Source organism: Sceloporus occidentalis, unplaced genomic scaffold (genome assembly GCF_023333645.1).
Source record: "Sceloporus occidentalis isolate IW3139 unplaced genomic scaffold, rSceOcc1.0.p SCAF_1, whole genome shotgun sequence".
In the NCBI taxonomy this organism is placed as follows: Eukaryota; Metazoa; Chordata; class Lepidosauria; order Squamata; family Phrynosomatidae; genus Sceloporus; species Sceloporus occidentalis.
The window spans coordinates 298,586,149-298,606,242 of NW_028316981.1; the positions used below are offsets into that span (position 1 = coordinate 298,586,149).

At 41.3% G+C, this 20,094-nt stretch overlaps 1 protein-coding gene across 2 annotated transcripts in view; it reads left to right on the plus strand.

Annotated features, from left to right (window-relative positions):
- LOC149324138 (PDZ domain-containing protein 2-like) overlaps positions 1-20,094 on the plus strand; it is a 294,838-nt gene that overhangs the window by 31,876 nt on the left and 242,868 nt on the right. Inside the window, exon 1 of one of the 2 annotated variants that reach the window (XM_089496943.1) lies at positions 3,484-3,863. The exons of the other annotated variant lie outside the window; for it this stretch is intronic. The gene's annotated coding sequence lies outside the window, so the exon portion shown is untranslated. Of the gene's footprint in view, positions 1-3,483; positions 3,864-20,094 lie in introns of those variants that run through there. 2 annotated transcript variants of the gene reach the window in all.

Sequence of the window (20,094 nt, forward strand, 5' to 3'; positions counted from 1 at the left end):
GGCCACCTGATTCCCACCCCTGTCCTAAATCCAGGACTGGACACAGTATGTAACTTTGATAAATTCAGCATACAGAATTTATAACATCAATAAAAGTAGCAATAAATCAATACATGTAGCAATCTGTATTACGTTTGTAGCTATACTCCTTTCCCCCTCTCTCTGTGTTTTTCTCTCTCTCATGCAGAAACTATCACACACATAAAAAATAACCCCTGACCTTCCCTGTAGGAAATTTCCTGGCTATAGGTTGGTCTTTGAATTAGCTAAATAAACCCACATCTTCTCTTGGAGCCATTTCCCCCTATTTTATCCTCCCAGGGAAGACTCATATGGAAATGACAGAGGAACCGACTTCTGGCGCCTTTTTGCTCTATGACATTTTTATAGGCCCTAAATTTGGCCTTGAGGGTTGGGATTGAGTGTTTGTAACCCAACCCACCATCTAGTCCAACAAGAGTTTATTCCTGCTCCGGTTTAAGTGTCATATATCCAGGCAATATAACTAACAAAATAGCATGTCAGAACAGGTGAAAAACACTTAAAAACAAGTAAGTCAAGGGAAAAGAGTTTAAATGTCAGAGAAAGACCGTGAATGACAGGTCAAAAAGATGATTTCATGCTCCAGTACGTAATCTGGGGAAAATATTTTCCCCTAGAAAAAACCTGAGAGGTTTCATGTCGTGGTGCTTGAATGGCTGGTGGTTTGGATGAAGCAGCTTTGGCAGCAGGCCTCAAACCACTTCCTCTGGGGACATGGCATGAAAATCAGTGGGGTTCCTCAGGAGTAAATGGGGCGGCATTACAGGCTTGTTTCTTTGCCAGCCTGTGCCAGTAAGCACAGAAATCCTGAGGGTTACTCCTTTGAGGAGGCTGCATCTGCACTGCAGAAATAATCCAGTTTGACACCACTTTATCTGCTGTGGCTCAATGCTATGCATTTCAGGTAATTGTAGTTTGTCATGGCACCAGAGCTTTGCTGTATAAAATGTAGTCAGGGATCTACAGCCATACTGGTTCTAGATGCTAAAACTGATGGCCATTGATTAGTCAGAATTGGATATTCTGGTTTCAATTCCATTCTTGCTGTTAACCTCGCAAGTAATATTTACAGTATTTGTAACAGAAATATATCTATACCTATATCTATATCTATTTATAAATTGTTCGTTTGGATACTTGGTCAATTACTGTCTCCTATATTAAGGGAAGCACTTAAAGCTGCCAAATCTGTATTGTAACAAATGTTTCAGTTGTAGAGATTGCCATTTAGGTGATAGAGGTAGTTTAAACTGCTCTTGTAAAACTGAAAAGGACAAAAACCTATCACTAATACCAAGTGCAGTCAGCCCTCTTTATTCACGGATTTAAGCATCCATGGTTTGGAATATATATATATATATATCTGAATAGCAAACTTTGATTTTTCCAATTTATATAAAGGGCACTATTTTACTCTCCATTGTATTTAATGGGACTTGAATATCCATGGATTTTGGTATCCATTGGAGGTCCTGAAACCAAACCCCAACGGATACCGAGGGACCACTGTATATGATTTAGCTGAGAGCAAGTGTGGCGTAGTGATTTGAGTGTTGAACTCCAACTCTGGAGACCAGGATTCGATTCCCAGTTTGGTCATGAAACACACAAACTGATGCAGCATATGATATGACTGTGGAGATCAGGGTTCAATTCCCCTCTGGTGCATCAAAACTCCTGGGGTGACCTTGGGCAAGTAACAGTCTCTCAGGTTCAGGGGATGGCAATGGCAAACCCTCTCTGAAGAAACAGGCCAAGAAAACTCTGATCGGTTTGTCTCAGGCTCACCATAAATCGGAAACAACTTCAAGGCACACAGCAACAACAACAAGCCAGAACAAACTGCAATTCCTGGAATTCCATAGCACTGACCCCTGACAGTTAAAGTGGCATCAAACCAGATTCTTTCTGCAGTGCAGATGCAGCAACTTGCTTCGATTCAGTTTGCCACTTCCGATCAGATTACAACAATCCACAGGGGGAAAAAGAAATGAGGGAACCTCCCTCTGTCTGTAAATTCCTTTCTTTAAAACTCTGGCCTTTCCTTGTCAACTTGGGGTTTCCATTAATTCAAGACAGGAAGCCCTCCAGAGCTGAGATCTAAACAGCTTAGCCTCTTAGGTCATGCTTCCTAATCGCTTTGCAGCTGGAGGTGGGGGCTGGCCAGGCAAAGAGGCTGCCTTGCTCCCTGGGGAAGAAGCGGACCATTGAAGTCTACCAAAGGAGGATGAGAAGGAGGAGGCCTAGAGGGGAAGGACCACTGCTGGGCCAGGGAAGGTGGAAAGGAAATGCTTGAGTGCTGTGGTCAGCCTTGGAGCCCAGGGAGTGGAGGGAAGGAGGTGCCTGATAAACACTGAACTCCAGGGTATCTTTCCACCAGGGCCTAGATCTCTGGATTCATTTCAAGCATTTAAAGTGGAGAGGGGAGCCAGTGTGGGGTCCTGGTTTGAGAGTTGGACTAGGGCTGCAGCCACATTGCAGAAATAATTCAGTCTGACACCATTTTAACTGTTTTTGCCCTTTCCAGTTTTACAAGAGCAGTTTAAACTACCTCTATCAGCTTAACTGGCAACCAAAACCTTTGCTACAATCCAGGTTTGGCAGCTTTAAGGGCATCTGAGGTTCCCTAAATATGAGAGATTAATTGGCCAAATCAATAAACCAACAATTTATATATATTCAGTGCATTCCTGATGTTGCTCTGTCATCAGTTGCAATGTGCATATTTATTTATTTATTTATTTATTTATTTATTTATTTCAAGGTCTGGCAGTTAAAAGTGGTGTCAGCCTGATTTTTTTCTGCAGTGTGGATGCAGTCGGTGACTCTGGAGATCAGGGTTCGATTCCCCTCAAAACCCCTGGGGTGATCTTGGGAAAGTCACTCTCTCAGCCTCAGGGGAATGTGATGGAAAACCTCATCTGAACAAACAGTGCCGAGAAAATCCTCGGATAGGGTTGCCTTAAGGTCACTAGATGTCAAAAATGACTTGGAGGTACACAACAACAAAAAGTGGAGAGAGTGGGGCCAGTCTCAAAATTGTAGGGGAGTGGCAGGACAAGGCAGATCATTCTTTATTTTTGTCCCCATGTTTATAGGACAGAGGGTTTCTCAGCTGTGCAGCAGATGTAGTATGTTGCTTTTTCAGTTCTCCTTACTTTGCAAGGTTGTCCTTTGCCAGCAACCCAGAAATTAGATTCACCTGTCTGACTAAGCTGGAGTCTCTCATCTCTTTGCTCACTGACACCGCTGCCTCCTTTTCCTCCCTCCCTCCTTTCCTTCCTCTCTCTCTCTCTTTTGCTTTCTCTCTCTCTTTGCCATGATGGGGGCCAGCTTTGACAGCTGAGCACATCGCAACTGACAGCAGAGCAGCATCAGGAATGTGCTGAAATCTATTCATGCTCCTCTAGCCAGAGGCAGAGAGGAGGAGGAGGAGGAGAGCTCACACTTTCTCTCTCCCAGCCTTTTGGAAACTCCTGCAAGAGAGCTTGCTCCAGAAGGCATTGCTTTGCTTTGAGAAAAAAGAATAAACAAGTCCATTGGAGAGAGAAAGGGGGGAAGAGAGAGAGAGGAAAAGGGCTTTTTTAAAATCTTGGTCAGAGGCGGACACAGCTCTACCAGCAGCTGGATCAAGCTCCCTGGGTGTTCAAGTTGCCTCCTCATCATCCTGGGTGCCAGCAAACGATTAAACTAATTACCAGATTCAGGGGATTGCTAAAGCACCGGCTCACGGATTAACCCAGAGACGCCAGCTGCTCCTTAGAGAAATTCCAGGGAAGAAGAGAAGGAAAAGCCATGAAGAGGATTTAGAAGGAAAAGAGGTATGAGGAATGTACTGTTGGAGTTGCCGTTAGGTGTGCATGCATGTGCCTGGGGTCCACTCTGCCAAAGGTCTTGGCTGGAGTCTATCCAGAGGTGAAAAAAGTTATGTAACTGGCCTGCCAGTTGAAATGCCAGCTGTGGTTTCTTCCGTAAGGTAGACAGAGAAAAGCACCACTGAAACATACAGAATGTTGTAGTTTAGGGCTAGGAGTATAGATTAACCCAGAAAGCTCTCATCTCTGGTTTCTTATTTTTAGCTTGGCATTCAAGGGTGTTGCTCAGCTTAACTTTGCTTAGTGGGTCATGCCACAGGTCTACGCGGTGCAGCTGTTTTATCACATGCCATTTTTCTGCCTCCCCGGCTTCGCAAGAGGTGTTCGCAATCAGGTTTAATTTGTCTTGTTTAAATCCAGGCGGTGTGTTTGAACTCCAGAGGCACACTTGGCAGCGCCAAGGTGAAAAGTCAGCAGAGAGAGTGCAATATTGCAAAGAACAACCTTGGTTTAAGAATTTATTGGGGTTGTGATCATGGGGGGAATAAATGGGGTCAGTGGAAACCCCCGCTAAGCTAGACCTAGCATCACTTTGTCAGTGCTTTGCTTTCTATTGTGTTTCTGCTTTTTGGAGTTTGCAGTAATACGAAACTGGCCAAGATTCTGGGCGAAGCATTGTTTATGATCTTGCATGAGATTATGTTCTGGCCTGAGGCAAACAGAATTCTGTCCAAAATAACTAAACATTTCATTGGCAGGAAACAGTTTTACAGTTGAGATTTACAAAATGTAAAGGCATTGCATCTATTAATATAAAGTAATTCTTCATGGGAAAAATAAATAAAATGGAAGAGGGAAGGAAGGAAGAGTTTAAAGAAGAAACTGATGTTCCCTTTCTTGAAATTCAGCACAATTGTGTGGAATCATAGCCATTTTAAAATAAATATAAGTACATCACAAGCCTTATTCCATATCTTCATCTATATCTGTCTGTCTGTCTGTCTGTCTGTCTGTCTATATCTTTCTATATCTTTCTATCCCAGAAGAAAAAACTTAGGGTTATCATGATATTGGCGACAAGGTCTTTCTAAGATCTTGATTTGTATGGATTTTTGTCCATAACATTTTACAAACTATACTTTTTACAATTATCTTACACTAGGAGAAAATAGGTGTGGTTTAAAAAAAAAACCTTTTCCAAAAGCACATGCATAATATCTGCTTAGCACTATATTTTGTCAGAGTCTTGGTTCATAGTAGAATGGTGGGAGCTGGGCTGAAATACTTTAAATAAAATTAATAAGTAAAATATGGCTTAGAAATTGAAAGCAGCTGGGACTGTTAAATATTAGATTGTTGAAGAGCATCTTTCTCATGGCAGCAACTTTTGGCAAATGTGTTTCTGCACTTTGGAGGCCTATTTTTGGAATGGTCTTGGCAAAGACCACTGTCCATATCAGTAGTCTGTAGGTAACTTTTTATGAATAAATGTGTAAATAAATAAATCACAAGATAACCAATTAGCATTATTTTTGTGTACCAATCTATAGTATCCTCCCACACACTATGCATTAATAAGGATTACCTTTTAAAAAGGATGTAAAGAATGAGAGTATCCAGTCTATTCAGTGATGTTATAGACTCCTGTTGAAATCTTTTATCTTGTCTTTATCACTGGCATGCATAGCCCTGCTCCATGTGGCACAGTGCCATCTTTGACTCCCCGGTTCCAAGTGTTTGTATGTGTTTGGATTATTTTTAATTAATATTAAATTGGTACATTAAATTGCCTGATGTAGTCAAGTATGTGGTTCCTCTAGCCCAGTAAAAATATGTTCTGACTGGCAAAAGCTTTTTGTGATGATCTAGCAAGAGCTCTTTCTGAGCGCTGCTGCCAGAGATAGTGGGAACTAAAGGTACAACTTGATGCATGCAAAACATTGCACAACATGCTAAGGTGGGGATACTGGAAGTTGTAGTCCAGTGCATTTGAAAAGCACCAGATCAGGCTGCTCCAGTCCTTATGGCCTTTTGCCTCCATCAACCATTCTCCTTCTCATGTAAAAGTCTGATCTGCTGCTTCGCTTAGCAGGAAGTCATGCCTTCCAGCTGGTTTTGCCTTGAGCTGCAGCTGGCCTGGGGAGAGCTGTTCCACCCTCTTCCTCCCAGGTGAGCCGCCTTCACCTCAAGGCTCTTCATGTGGCCCCTAGCCAAAACAATGTTATCTCTCTCCTCCCTTCTGAGTCTCAGTTAAATAATAATGATCCAGCCTCCCAAAGCAATTTCAGCTTGCATGGTGCAAAGAAATGAATGCATGAAATAAGACCTAGTTAGAAAAGAAGAAAACAGGGTGGTCTGGTGTATTGACTGGGGTGCTATAGCCAGGAAATAATTTTCAGTAATCCTGTGTCTGCCACTGACTCCCTGTTCGACTTACATTGTGGTTTCAATTAGTTTTGTAATGCTCCATTATGTTCAGCAAAACAAAGTGTGTTAAAATGTGACTCTGCTTTTCTTGTAGTTTGGGGTGTGCATTTGCATGCATTTCTGCAACTATCCCTGACTTTTCCAGGTGTGAAATAGACAGTTACATCTGTGCATCTTTTTGATATGCAGAGTGATAACTATTAAATCCATTGGTTTGTTTCAGTCATCCTCAGTCATGGGCCTATGTGCAAAAATGCAGTAGCTCAGTTTCCAGGAGTTGCTTCACATTTGCAAGTGTTCAACAGTTTGTCACTGAAGCTTGGGAGAAGATGTGAACATGTGAATGAGTAACAGACAATACTTTCATATCCTATCTCTTTAAGTTAGCTCAAAGACAGTGCTTGGCATTGAACATGCAGTTGGCTTCTGTATTATGAGAGTGTTTTGCAATAGACATTGTGCCACAGACAAATAAAACCAACTAGGCTAAATAGCAAATTGAGTCATCTGAAGTTATGAAAGGTTGCTTCATATACAGGAATAAAAAAAGTTATCCTGCCTTATTTGCTAGATTGGTACTACCTATCTGGCTATATTGGTTATGGCATTTGGGGAATTTTATGGGAGGGGGGACCTTTTCCAAGCTCTAGTCTACACAGATGGGGAACATGTGGCCTTCTAGATGTCAGACTGCAACTTCCACCATCCTTCAAGATCGGCTGTGCTGAGTAGGGATGATGGTAAATGCAGTCCAACATCAGAAGGGCTACAAGCTATCTATTATTAGACCACACTGACTTGCAGCAGCAGCTTTACAGGGTTTCAAATGATGATTATTTTCTAACCATACAATTTCATGATGATCTACTCATGGGCCTGCCATTGTGATCCACCAGAAGGTATTCCAGGCAAAGGGGAGAAAGGACCATATCAGTAGTAGCCCCATCTCTGTGGTACTCTCTGATGGGACATGCTTTTGGTTCCCTCTCTGGTTGTTCTGAAAAAGGCTCTCTGCTTTTGACTGAACAAGGCTTGCATGCCTATAATTTTAACTACTACTGGTTTTTATCTGTAATGTTTTCTTTTTAGATGTTTTATGTTCTACATTTTAGGTGTAAAATTATTGTTATGATACTACTGTGAGTGATATATATATATATATATATATATATATATATGATTCGATGATTCTATATCTTTTCAGAGTCAAAAGCTACATTGCACAAAGGCCCTTCCAAGACAAATCACAGTAAAATCATATTTATTATTAATTGCCATCAAGTTGACTTCAGTTTATGGAAGCTCCAAATTACCTCCAAATTACCCAGTTAATGACACCCCTGCTCAGGTCTTGCAAACTCAAGACTGTAGCCTCTTTGATTGAGTCCATCCACCTGTAAGGTGGTCTTCCTCTTTTCGTGTTGACCTCTATCCTCTTCATGTCTTCTCATGATACATACAAAATATGACAATCATCTGGGCTTCTAGGGTGAGTTCACTGTTGATTTGCTCATGAACCCATTTATTTGTTTTTTTAAAGCTGTCTGTGGTATCCATAGATCTCTCTTCCAGCACATTTCAAATGAGTTGATTTTCTTCCTATCATCTTTCTTCACTGTCCAGCTTTCACAACCATACATAGAAATCAGAAATACTGTAAGATGCCATGGACTATTCTGAGATTAGTATTCAATTAGTGCAATCATCATTATAATTTAAATTATAAGACGCAGAACATTTAACTTCTAACATAACATCACAGATAAAAACCCGTAGATGTTAGAATAGCCAATGCTGAATGATAACAGAAGTTGTCATCTGACATTTGGCATGTGTTTCTGTGTGTATTTTCCCTCCAGATGTCAAGCTCCCATCATCCTTCAACAATGGCTATGCTGGCTAGGGCATAACATAAATAATGTAACTCTATGAAGAGGCAAGAGATTGAACCTGGGATATTTTGCATGCAATGCATGTATTCCACCAGTGAACTTCAGCCTTGCCTGTATATGAAGTGTACACCACTTTATTTCACTTGATTGCTCATTACTTGATGGCAGACAGCTGAGCGCATGCATTGCTTTTGAGTTATGTGTGTGGTGTTTGATCCGTGACCTCTCATTCACAGATGCAAATTGTTAAGTGATAAATATGCATGTGTGGGCCATCAGCCTCACAGGTTGAGTGTTCATATACATATACTTTGCTTCTGGTTGTTTTATGTTATTAAAAATGTACCTTACCAGCCCAGTAGACTAACAAAAACCAGGTTGTTGTCTTTCTTGCCACTGTTGTTTTACGGCCTTATTCAGCCCCCAACTTTTCTCCTAAAGAACTTGGATATCCTAATATTAATGCTGTAGAAGTATCTTTTGTGTGTGCATGTGTGTATGCATGCCCCTTCAAGTGGTCTGTTAACTTACAGCGATCCCATGCTTTTCATATGGTTTTCTTAGGCAAGCAATACTCAGAGGTGCAACTATCTTAGGATATGAGAAAATGCTCACTTTTTTTGCAGAACTGATAGCCTCAAGACAAAATGGTACGTGTGCAAAAACATTTGCACACATAACATTTTGCCTTCTGGCTATCAGTATCAGAATTTACAAGGGAACGATGCCCTGCTCAACTGTCAAAGAGATTTTCTTCTTTACTAGGAAATCGACAGTGTTAGAGGAGAAATGAAAAAAGGCACTGTCCATTAAGTGTTTTCCTGCATTAAATACTATAATATATTAAATTTTTCACCCATTTCTCTGCAACTTAGGCCCGTTACAGACGGACCTTTTAGTACGGAGTCAGTCCGTACTAGGGTTAGGAAGGTGTGGTGCTTCCGCACCCCCCTGACCCTAGTACGGACTAAGTCCGTACAAAATGGCAGCACCCCATCTACATGGGGGCCACCATGACGACGTCACGACCACGCTGCCTCTATATGGGGCGGCGCGGACGTGACGTCATTGCTCCGCACGAGGGCGCTTAGTGCGCTGCTTTGCGTCGCTGGGCGCAACCTTCAGACGGCTGCGCCCAGCAACGCAAAAGAGAAAGGGGCCAAGCGGCCCCTTTCTCCTCCTCCCCGCCGCCACGGGGTGTCCTTGGGGCTTGAAGCTCCAAGGACACCCCTTTCCAGTCTGCGGGGAAGCGGCCTTTTGCCGCTTCCCCGTGGCCTGGAAAGCGGCAGATTGGGGCCTCAGCGGCTGCTGTTCTAGCCACTGAGGCCCTGATACCCCGGGGAAAGGGGTGGGTACAGGCCGCCACTTTTCGGCGGTCTGTAACGCACCTTAGTTTTGTTTTATGTCTGTGTGGCTAATAATATCTAAATGACTGGAATGGATTTCCTCCAGTCCCAAATAATATGATGCATTTCTGAGTCCAAATATTGTTATCAGTCTTAGGACAGTCTTTCTAACCAATAGAAGAAGTTGTCCAGAATTGGCATCTGGTGCCATTAGCACATAGTTGCCCCCCAGCATTATTTCTCATTTCCATCTCAACCCAAGGAGGCAGTCTTGGTTCTAAACCAGTATCTAGCATTAGTAATGGATTGGATGAAGGTGAACAAATTAAACCTTAGTCCAGAGAAGACACAGGTGCTCATGGTCAGTCAAAAGGCAGATCAAAGAATGGATTGCTACAGGTGAAGCCCATTTTGTTTCAGCAGGTCTTTGAGGGCTAATTGCTGAAAGGGAGAGGGCCTTTCATAATGTGCTGTATTGCTTGCTTGCTTGCTTGCTTGCTTGCTTGCTTATTTATTTATTTATTTATTTATTTATTTAATGATCATGCTTTTAGTTCTATTGATGGCTTAACTGTATTTATATTTAATATACATATTTTAACCTTTTGTATGCTCTGAATATTTTGGCTGTATCTGTTTTAACTTTTGTAAGCTGCCAGTAGTGTTAAAATGTGGGCAATAATAAACAAGCTTTCTGTAGTGGTTTGAGTGTTGGACTAGGACTCTGGGACGTCAGCATTTGAAATCCTGCTCGACTCCACTGAGTGATCTTGGGCAAATCTCAGCTGCACACTCTCAGCCTCAAAGGAAGGCAATGCCCTTCTTAACCCTAACAATTTAGGGTCGGCATATGTCATAAAAGAACATGAAAGCACACAAATCTTCATTGTCATTGTCGTCATCATCATTGTCATCATCTAGTCATCCTGGAAGCCATTGTGAAAATTTGATCTATTTTCACAAATCTAAAACAAAACAAAACCTACAACAGTATCTCATGTCTTCTGTAATCAAGGTAACTACAGACTTAAGTTTGCAAGACTGAGGGAGCAGGGCTGTTGATAAAGAGGTGACCGGCAGGTCTTTCATTCATAGGACCAAAGTCAACTTGACAGCAATTAAGAGTATAAACAATATATTCACAGTCACTCAGACTTGCAAATAGCTACTTTGCAAATAGCTGTCCCACTGACATAGAATCCACCAGCTGCCACTGAAACCATTGATGCATCAGTTTACCATGTAAATACCTGAAGGGTAGATACACATTACTTACAAATCAGTACATCAGAGGACTGGTGCCTGATTATTTGTTTATTTGAACTTTTTAAAAATGTTTCCTAGTAGCAAATCCTTGGATACAATACATAGAGTGGACTCTCTTGTTTCAATGTCAGAAGTAAATGGAGTTAAATACACTGGTACAGACACTACTTTGTTCTTCTTCCTACCTTGCATTTCCCTCTTAGAACTGTGTTTGAACATAAGTGGAAGTTAAGCACTAATCATCAATCTTTAATGATGGGCAATTTGTGGATGGTGGGATTTCTGCTTGGCTCAGACCAAAGTCTTGCAGATGAAGTAGGGAAAAGGAGATTAAAGACCCTCCATCACAGAGAGCCAAAGTGACTGTTACTGCACAACAGTGTGGAATGACTGTAGCCTTCTCAATATATGAATGAAAGGAAGAATCTGCTGAATTGCTGGCAGGCCAACTTCTGGCCAATTGCCTACTTTAAACATGTCATGTCTCTGGCAAGCGAAAGTTATTGGGTTGAGTCCAGAATTCAGTGTAGCTCCACTGAAATGAGTGGGACTTAATCATGATTAAGATAAGTTCCATTAATTTCAGTGGATCCACTTGAAGCGTGACTAAGTCTGGATTCAATCCATTGACTTATTCCCAAGATCCTCCAATGCTCTCAAAGTGCTAATATTTATTTAAAATGTTACGACTTCCTGTTTTTGGTGCCATTGACTAGTGATCCCAAGATAAGTGTGATTAAGTGAGTGGAACAATTTTCATCCTTGGTTTAGAGACAGGCTACACTTATTTTTTGGAATCTTGCCTTTAAACTGCCACAGTCCTGCACATTTCTCCATAAAACAACAACAAACATTTTAAAAATGGAAAAGAGGGCAGAAGAATTAAGTGGTACGAAGAACTTTCCTTTGAGGAAGACGACTTTGTCCAGATAGATATGCTCTTGTTAGCTTGCTATAACAAGACTATACAACAAGAGACGTTCCTAGTGTTATTTACGTTTATAATCTTGTGCTGGCATTTTGTATTGGCATTAAAAGTTAACTAATTAAAATATTTTTTTAAATTTTTGAAAAAAGGAGTTCCTAATGTTGTTCGGGCAGTGGAACGGATTTCTTTTTATGATTAATAAAGTTGGCAATATAGTGAAAGCAGGACAAGAATGTGTGGAACTCTCTTAAACAAACAACTGATTTATGTAAATGGCACATCCATTTACTTAAAGTTTATTTAAAATGGAAGTAGGTCTAATTAAGTTAAATTTAGAATTTAACTGTGTGTATGCAACATTTGCAGAAAATGTAAATAATTGCACTAACACAATATAGGTGAATGTGTTTTACCATTCTCTGATCTTAAGCAATTTTACTGTGGTTTCAAAAGTAACTTAAAAATATTCAAAAGATGTGTACCACAACACCTCTTACTATTAAATACAATTATAAATGGCATATTAGCCATACTTAGCTCTGTTGACATCAGTCTTGTATAAAGAGCAAAGACAGGATTTAGGAAGTGCAGTGGACCGATTTTATTCTTATGGAAAGAGAAAAATGTAACTAGCTGTACATGGTAATAATATAAGAGAGCCAATGTGGATAGGGACAGCTGGATAGTTCCTTCAAGGTTTGGACTAAAACCCAAAGCAGATTCACCATATTGATGATATGGAAGGCGTCAACCACCACAATAAATAGAAGTCCTCATCATGGTGCCTCAACCCATTTTAGAGCTTTCAAAAGAGAGCAAATATAGAGGCAAAAGTGGGAGAATCCATGTTGGTCCTGGACTCATCTTTTCCAAGGTGGGAGGGCAGCTGTTAAGAAAATAAGTATGCCAGTTCCAGAGCAGACATTTTATACCTCCATTGTCAGGCCATAAATAAATAAATAAATAAATAAATAAATAAATTTTAAAAAAATCAAAACTTGTCCTTAGTCTACTCCTAGGCATGCCCATTCCCTCACATTGCCGCTATTGGATCACCAGCAGAACATGAAGACAGAATTGCCACCAACACAAGGAGGAGACCCTGGGCAAGTGGACCTCCATCTGCACTCTTGTACTGTACTTCCTTTTCAGTCCACTGGGACCATAGTATTATTATGCACTTAATTTTCTACAGCATGTCATTTGTAGAAAAGAAAAGAAAAATCCTATTTGTATGCCTATCATTGTTGCAGTCATCTATAAAGAATCTGCTTTTTCAGTTATGTGTATTTTGGCTGGGAAACATTCCTTGCTAACCCCTAGTGGTCTGTAGCCAGGAACTTCAAAGCAAATTGGAAAATGTCCTACAAAATCAATAAAAGAAATGGGAAGGGGGGGGGGAGTGAATTTGCAAAAGGTAATCATAAAGACTCCCCTAGCCCGTTTCCATTCATTATGTGAAGATTGAGAAGTCCCTCTGAGTGTATCTTAAAAGCCAGCCAATTCAGTCTTTCTAAATTGTTGCATATTCCACAAGATTTGGGGGGGGGGGGGTAGAATGTGGGACTGAGTAGCTTTGTGCACAGAGCTAAAATCAAAGGCGTAGCACAGCCAGTGTGTTATCTGAAGCAATTTGCAGTGGTGATACTTCAAAAAAACCAAACAAAAACCAACAAAACCCTCCCCTGCATTTTTACTGCCTGGATTGGTGTTATGGTTTGTTTTCCAGAAGCAGCTGTTAGAAAGCCCAAACATTTCTTCACAGATGCAAATTCAATTTTCTCCAATAAGATCATACAAGGTTTAAAGAAGTCCAGCTGGTTTTAATGGACAACAGTGGACTGTTGAGCAAGAGCCACACGGGAAGAAAGCCAGCAACAATTTTATACTGTCCCATTCCAGAGTATGTATGTGAGCAAGGGTGCTTCTAGGCAAGGGTTTAATTGCGCCAGTTGCAAAAATACTGAACTTTGCACATGGAGTCAAGTCACATTGTGCCAGCCTTTGCTTCTGGTCTTCCATGCTGGTGCTCTGGATAAAGCCACATCCAGAAGGCAGTTACTTTTCTGACAATTTGTGGTAGTCGCTTTTTCACAAGTTGGCTTCTTATTGTATCCTAGGAGAAAGTATGTTGTGATTAGAGAAGCCTACCCCTTAGTGGCTGAAGGTGCTACCACAGGTTGCAGGCAGATCTGAATTACAATTAAATTTTAATTTAATCTATGAAATTAAAAAAAAAAAAAACAAATGACTCCAAGGTACTCCCTCCCATGGTCCCTTCAGGTCTATGCCAAGTTTCAGGCATCTGTCCTGGATCACTGACAGAAACAGACATTGTCTTTTATTATTATAGACCACAAAAGTCAATCGGTTGGTGGGATCAAGATTTAATGGTACAGGCGCTGTTTAAGGTGAAGGATTGTGTGACTGAAGTATCCCATAAAAGATTTATTTTCTTCTGGGAAAGTAGATATCAGGAGAGCAGCCATCTAGCTAAGACGTCCTGCTAGTTTTCTGTGTGCAAAGGGGTTTTTGCCCACCTGGAGCATTCCAAGATGCAATTCTGCTTTTCTTTCTTCAGTCTGAAGTGCTATAGTCTAGAACAGTTTTATCACATGACTGGTTTGCTTTTCACAAACAAACAAAGTGCAAGTGTATATTTCAACAAACACATTTATAGCAAGGTTGCTTTTCATTTAGTAACTCAAAATGAAGCAACTTCAGTACAGTGCTACAGAATAGTTTCTCTGGACTGAGTCACTTGCGTGGGATTTTTTGCCCCAGTTTTCTCCCCCAACTCCATGTTGTGCCTTCTCCTGTTGCTAACTGGGCATCTGCACCCTGAATTGCTGATGGGACTATTTAGGAAGTTGCAGGGAAATCCATGCATATTCTGTATAACAAGCCCCATAATTCTTAAGGAGATTACCTTCTGCTAGGATGGATGTTCTGAATTTTGGACTCCTGTTTTACCAGAACAAATGCTAGCAGGGTGAGTAGGAGCAGAGAGAGCCAAAAATCAGAGGCAGAGAACATACTTGGCATGTGGGAGGTCCTAGATTCAGTTCTTCATATCTTTGGTTAGAAGAATCCATTAGGGATCTGAGAAAGACCTCTTTGCAAAATCCTGAACAGGACCGCTTGCAAAACAGAATAAACACTACTGAGTTCAATGGACTGTTAGGAATGAGACAGAGGAGTCTCTAAGTGACTCTAGGTGATTCATGAAGGGTTTTGATTAAATAATCTGGTTAGTCTTTATGGTTCCACAAGACTCCTTTTTAAATGTTAAATTTATGTGTACACTGATGATTGTGTCATAGTGCCTTCAACTTCCTTAGAAAAGTCTCTTCTTCAGGTTATCAGTATTCCAAGGCTGGGAGAAGTATTAGTTTGTAAGTGAGCCAAGAAAGGTGTTATTGTTTTACCCTTGTTCCTTTTGCTATGCTTTTGTATTGACTAAATGGGGTTGCTAGGCTTTTTGAACTGGGTTGAACTAGCGCACCATGTACAGCGATCTCACTGAAACAATGCTACTCCCTACAAATAGCTGTCATCTGTCCTCAGCCTGAGTCGCTGTGACAGATAGCTAGCTGCCTGACACAGTGGAAACATTTGTGAATGGATGATGGCTGCATTCAAGAATCTCACAAGGAGAAGGTTACTTTTTCATTTTGTTTTACTTTTAGGAGCTTCTGCCAAATTCCTCATTTTTAGGGAGATCAACATCTGATGTACAGAGAGACTCCATATTATGTTTGGCTGAAGCAAATTTTTCAGCTCTGTAATTAGATACCGATGTATATAATAGTAACTGATCCCTGAGAGCACTGGGACTAAGCCAAGTCACGTTCTGTGGAGATTTCCATGCAGCCAATAGAAACTCTGTGCAAACCTCAAGAAGCCAAGGGGAGTAATGGTGAGATTCAGCAAATAGATGATCTTACATCAAGAATATTTGTGATTTTGCTCTGAAGCATGTCATTGGGCTTGTATCAGCTCAGGTAGATTCATATAAAACAATAGGACCTGCATGCCAAACCTCCCAGAAACAAACCAAAATCAAGTTAGTGTGGCTCCGTGAGCCCAGTTTATAGTTAACTGTTCTGCCTGTGCAAGCTGTCCCTACCAAGGAAGACAAGTAGTTATCGATAAAGCAACACGTGAAACATGGGTACAGTTGTTGTGACTACAGAAATCACATGTTGCTATTATTTGCCTTTAGGTCAGCTTTGACTTGGAGCAATCCTACCAGTGAGAGACTTCCAAGAGCCCTGGTCATTGACTGCTCAGATTATGCAAGCTTGGGAGCATGGCTTCTTTGATTGAGAAATCACTTGGCTGCATTAAAAGTCACTGTTCTGTTCTGCATGGTTTCTTTGAGTGTTCAACTAAAATCTCTCCCATAACACAAGACCTAGGATTTCTCCTTGCAATTGCTTGTCCATGGAAAAGAACAAGAGAACTGTGGTTGGAAAAATGTGTTTTTGAAGTTTCCAGTTTAACTTGGAGGGTTGAAGTGATGTCAGATGCCACAGTTCTGTGTTTGCAAGATTTAAGCAAGGCAGTTGATGATGGAGGATCTTCATAAAATCAAAGTCAACTTGATTGCAAATAACAATATAACAATACCCCAAATCCAATTGTTTAGCTGGAGGTGAATCTTCAATATTGAGTTCTTGAAAATACCAAGGTATCCACTTGGTATTCATTGGGGCTTGGGTCCAGAACCCCTCATTGATACCAATATCCATGGATGCTCAAGTCCCATTATATGCAATGGGGTAGTAAAATGGTGTCTCTTATGCAAAATGGCAAAATCAATGTTTGCTTTCTGGATATCTTTTTGAAAATTTTCAAGCTGTGGATGGTTGAATCCATGGATATAGAATCCATGGATATTGAGAGCAGATGGTACATTAAACAGAATAGGCTTCCCTGTTCTCTCTGAGTTTAGCAATAGTCCTCCCATTACCTGAGGATGGTCAGGAATGGATTTCTCCAGCAACAGTAATTTGTTGTGAGCTACCCCAGCTAGGCAGAATTCAGCATTTTTGGTGCATACAGTGCATGCACACAATATGAGCACGAATCTGCTATAGTGGCACGTTACCCCATCCAGACCCATTCATTGGGAGACAAGATAGATTCTTCCATATGCGCTGACACAAACGTCTATTCCAACTAATCCTTATTATAGCCATCCCATGTTAGCCCCTGCAGAAGATTAATTTATGTATTAATTATACCACAGCCTCATTTACGAAGCCTGGAAAAATGTTTTTGACTGCAACTCTCAGTATCCCTGAGGCAAGAGGAATCTGGGAGGTTTTGTGCAAAAAGGTAACATTTCCCCAGCTCTGCAGTATGGTGGTTTACAAAATCACATGAGTAAAAGGGAGGGGGACATTGAGCCCCAAGGAGTATTTTGGACTAAATTTAGATGCTGGAGACAGGGGTAAGGGTGGGAGTGGGGAATGTTTACCCTCAAAGTCTCTGAAATAGTTGTATCATAGTGTCAGGTTCTATTTTATCCAGCCCATTGACATGCTGCATATGCTTAATGTACTCCAAGTGAATGCTTTAGCCAAAGTACTGCAATATTCATAAGTATGTGCTTTCCTGCAGAACATTGGAGTGAGGTAGTTTTTCTTCATTTAGGAGAGAACGCTGCATCGTGGCTTCATTAAGAGGCATGCCACTGTGTTAACACTTTCACTGTTACATCTGTGTGAATCAAGGTGCACAGGTTTCTGCACAAGCGACTCTTCCCCTCCCCCATTAAATCATTTACACTTTGCTCGGGTTGCTCAGCATGCTATCTGGCTTCTCTTTCTTTGTGCCTCATTTCCTTTTAATAACCTGTCCCGATCTAAATCCGCCCCCTATGATGGCACCATTGATAAAACTAGATGACTTTGAGACCAATTAGGATGCAGTGCACTGCAGAGCATAGAATATTAATCCTTTTGTCCTAGTTTCAGTGGAATGAAACAAAAACTGGACAGCAAAAACCTGCTGAATGAGCACTCAAGAAGAGTCCTGATGGTTCAGACTATCCAGTCCACTATCTTGTTTTTGCAGGAGCTACTGTGTATAAGTCGACCTCATGTGTAAGTCGAGGGCAAGTTTTGGGGGCAAAAAATGAAGCATTTTGATATGACCCATGGATAAGTTGAGGATAAAACTTAGGGGGATGTAACAAAGGATCTAAAGGATGAATCAAAGGAAAACAATTCCAAAGAACTTACGAAATTCCAGCAGGCAATGTTTATACTCACAGTAAAGGCTGAATGGATGAGAGAAAAGAGGGGGGTCATTGCTTCCAGGTCAGATTATGCTCTTGCCTTTTACTAGGGGATGATTCCTTTTTTTCATGAGTTAAAGTACAGTACTTATATTGACCCATGGATAAGCCGACTCAGGTTTTGTGGGTTAATTTTTTGACTAAAATGTCTAGATGTATACCTGAGTCTATACAGTAAATGGATGTCTGTGAGAAAGCCCACCAGTAAGATATGAAGGCAGTAGCTCTTTTATGATCTTCTCTAGTAAATAATTCTGAGAGATATAATGTTCCTTAATATGGAGGTTCTGTAGAGCCACCATACTTGTAGTCATTGACAGAATCTCAGCAAATTCCTGGGAATTTGGGTAGGAAGCTTCAGAAGGAGAGGGGACAGCAGGTAATTGAGCCATGGGGGCATGTTGTAAGAATGAGGGTGCATTTGCACTGTAGAAATAATGGAGTTTGACACCACTATAACTGTAATGGCTCCGTCCTACAGATTCCAAGAATTGTAGTTTTGTGACACACCAGCAGTCTTTGGCAGAGAAGGCTAAAGACTTTGTACAACTACAGATCCTACGATTCTGTAGTATGGCACTACAGCACTTAAAGTGGTGATAAACTGCATTATTTCTGCAGTGTAGATCAGTGATTACCAAAGTGGGCAGTATGCCTCTCTGGGGGTGGTGGAAAGATCTAGGGGGATGGTGAGAGAAAAGGGGGCAGCAGGGGGGTATTGGCAGAAAAGGCGGTGGTGGTGGGGACCTTTGGTCAGAGTAGTGGAAAAGGGGAACTAGCAGCCTTTAGGACCATGGTGGGGATGAAGGTTGTGCAAAACTTATTTTCAGGGTACCTTAAAACCACCACAAGACCAGCACAAGTGAGAAGCTTCTTGGTTGCTGCACCTAAGGTGACTGGTTGTAAAAAGAACAGCGCCTGAGATTGGCTGTTTTGAATTTGCAGTAGAACAGTAGACCTGACCTCTGAGGCTAAGAGAGTGTGACTTGCCCAAGGTCACCCAGTGGGTTTACATTGCTGAGCCAGGATTTACCAGCTTGGTGGATGAAGGGAATGCTGTGGATATAGTATATCTTGATTTCAGTAAGGCCTTTGACAAGGTTTCCCATGACATTCTTGCAAACAAGCTTGTAAAATGTGGGCTAGACAAGGTAACTGTTACATGGATTTGGAATTGGTTGACTGGCCAAACCCAAAGAGTGCTCAACAATGGCTCCTTTTCATCCTGGAGAGAAGTGACCAGTGGGGTCCCACAGGGCTCTGTCCTGGGCCCAGTGCTATTCAACATCTTTATCAATGATTTGGATGACAGAATTGGAGGTATACTTATCAAATTTGCAAATGACACCAAATTAGAAGGAGTAGCTAATACCCCTAAGGACAGGAGCAAACTTCAGAATGACCTGAATAGACTAGAAAGCTGGGCCAAAGCTAACAAAATAAAATTCAACACGGAGAAATGTAAGGTACTGCACTTAGGGTGAAAAAATGAAATGCAGAGATATAGTATGGGGGACACCTGGCTGATTGAAACTACATGTGAAAGGGATCTAGGAGTCCAAGTAGACCACAGGTTGAACATGAGTGAACAGTGTGATGCGGCAGCTAAAAAGGCCAATGCAATTTTAGGCTGCATCAATAAAAGTATAGTGTCTAGATCAAGAGAAGTAATAGTGCCACTGTATTCTGCTCTGGTCAGGCCCCACCTGGAATATTGTGGGCGACTAAAATGGTGAAGGGTCTGGAAACCATATCCTATGAGGAATGACTTAGGGAGCTGGGGATGTTTAGCCTGGAGAAAAGAAGGTTAAGAGGTGATATGATAGCTCTATTTAAATATTTGAAGGGATGTCATATTCAGGAGGGAGCAAGCTTGTTTTCTGCTGCTCCAGAGAACAGGACCTGGAACAATGGATGGAAGCTGCAGGAAAAGAGATTTCACCTCAACATTAGGAGGAACTTCCTGACAGTAAGGGCTGTTCGACAGTGGAACACACTCCCTCAGAGTGTAGTGGAGGTCTTTAAACAGAGGCTGGATGGCTATCTGTCAGATATGCTTTGATTGAGATTT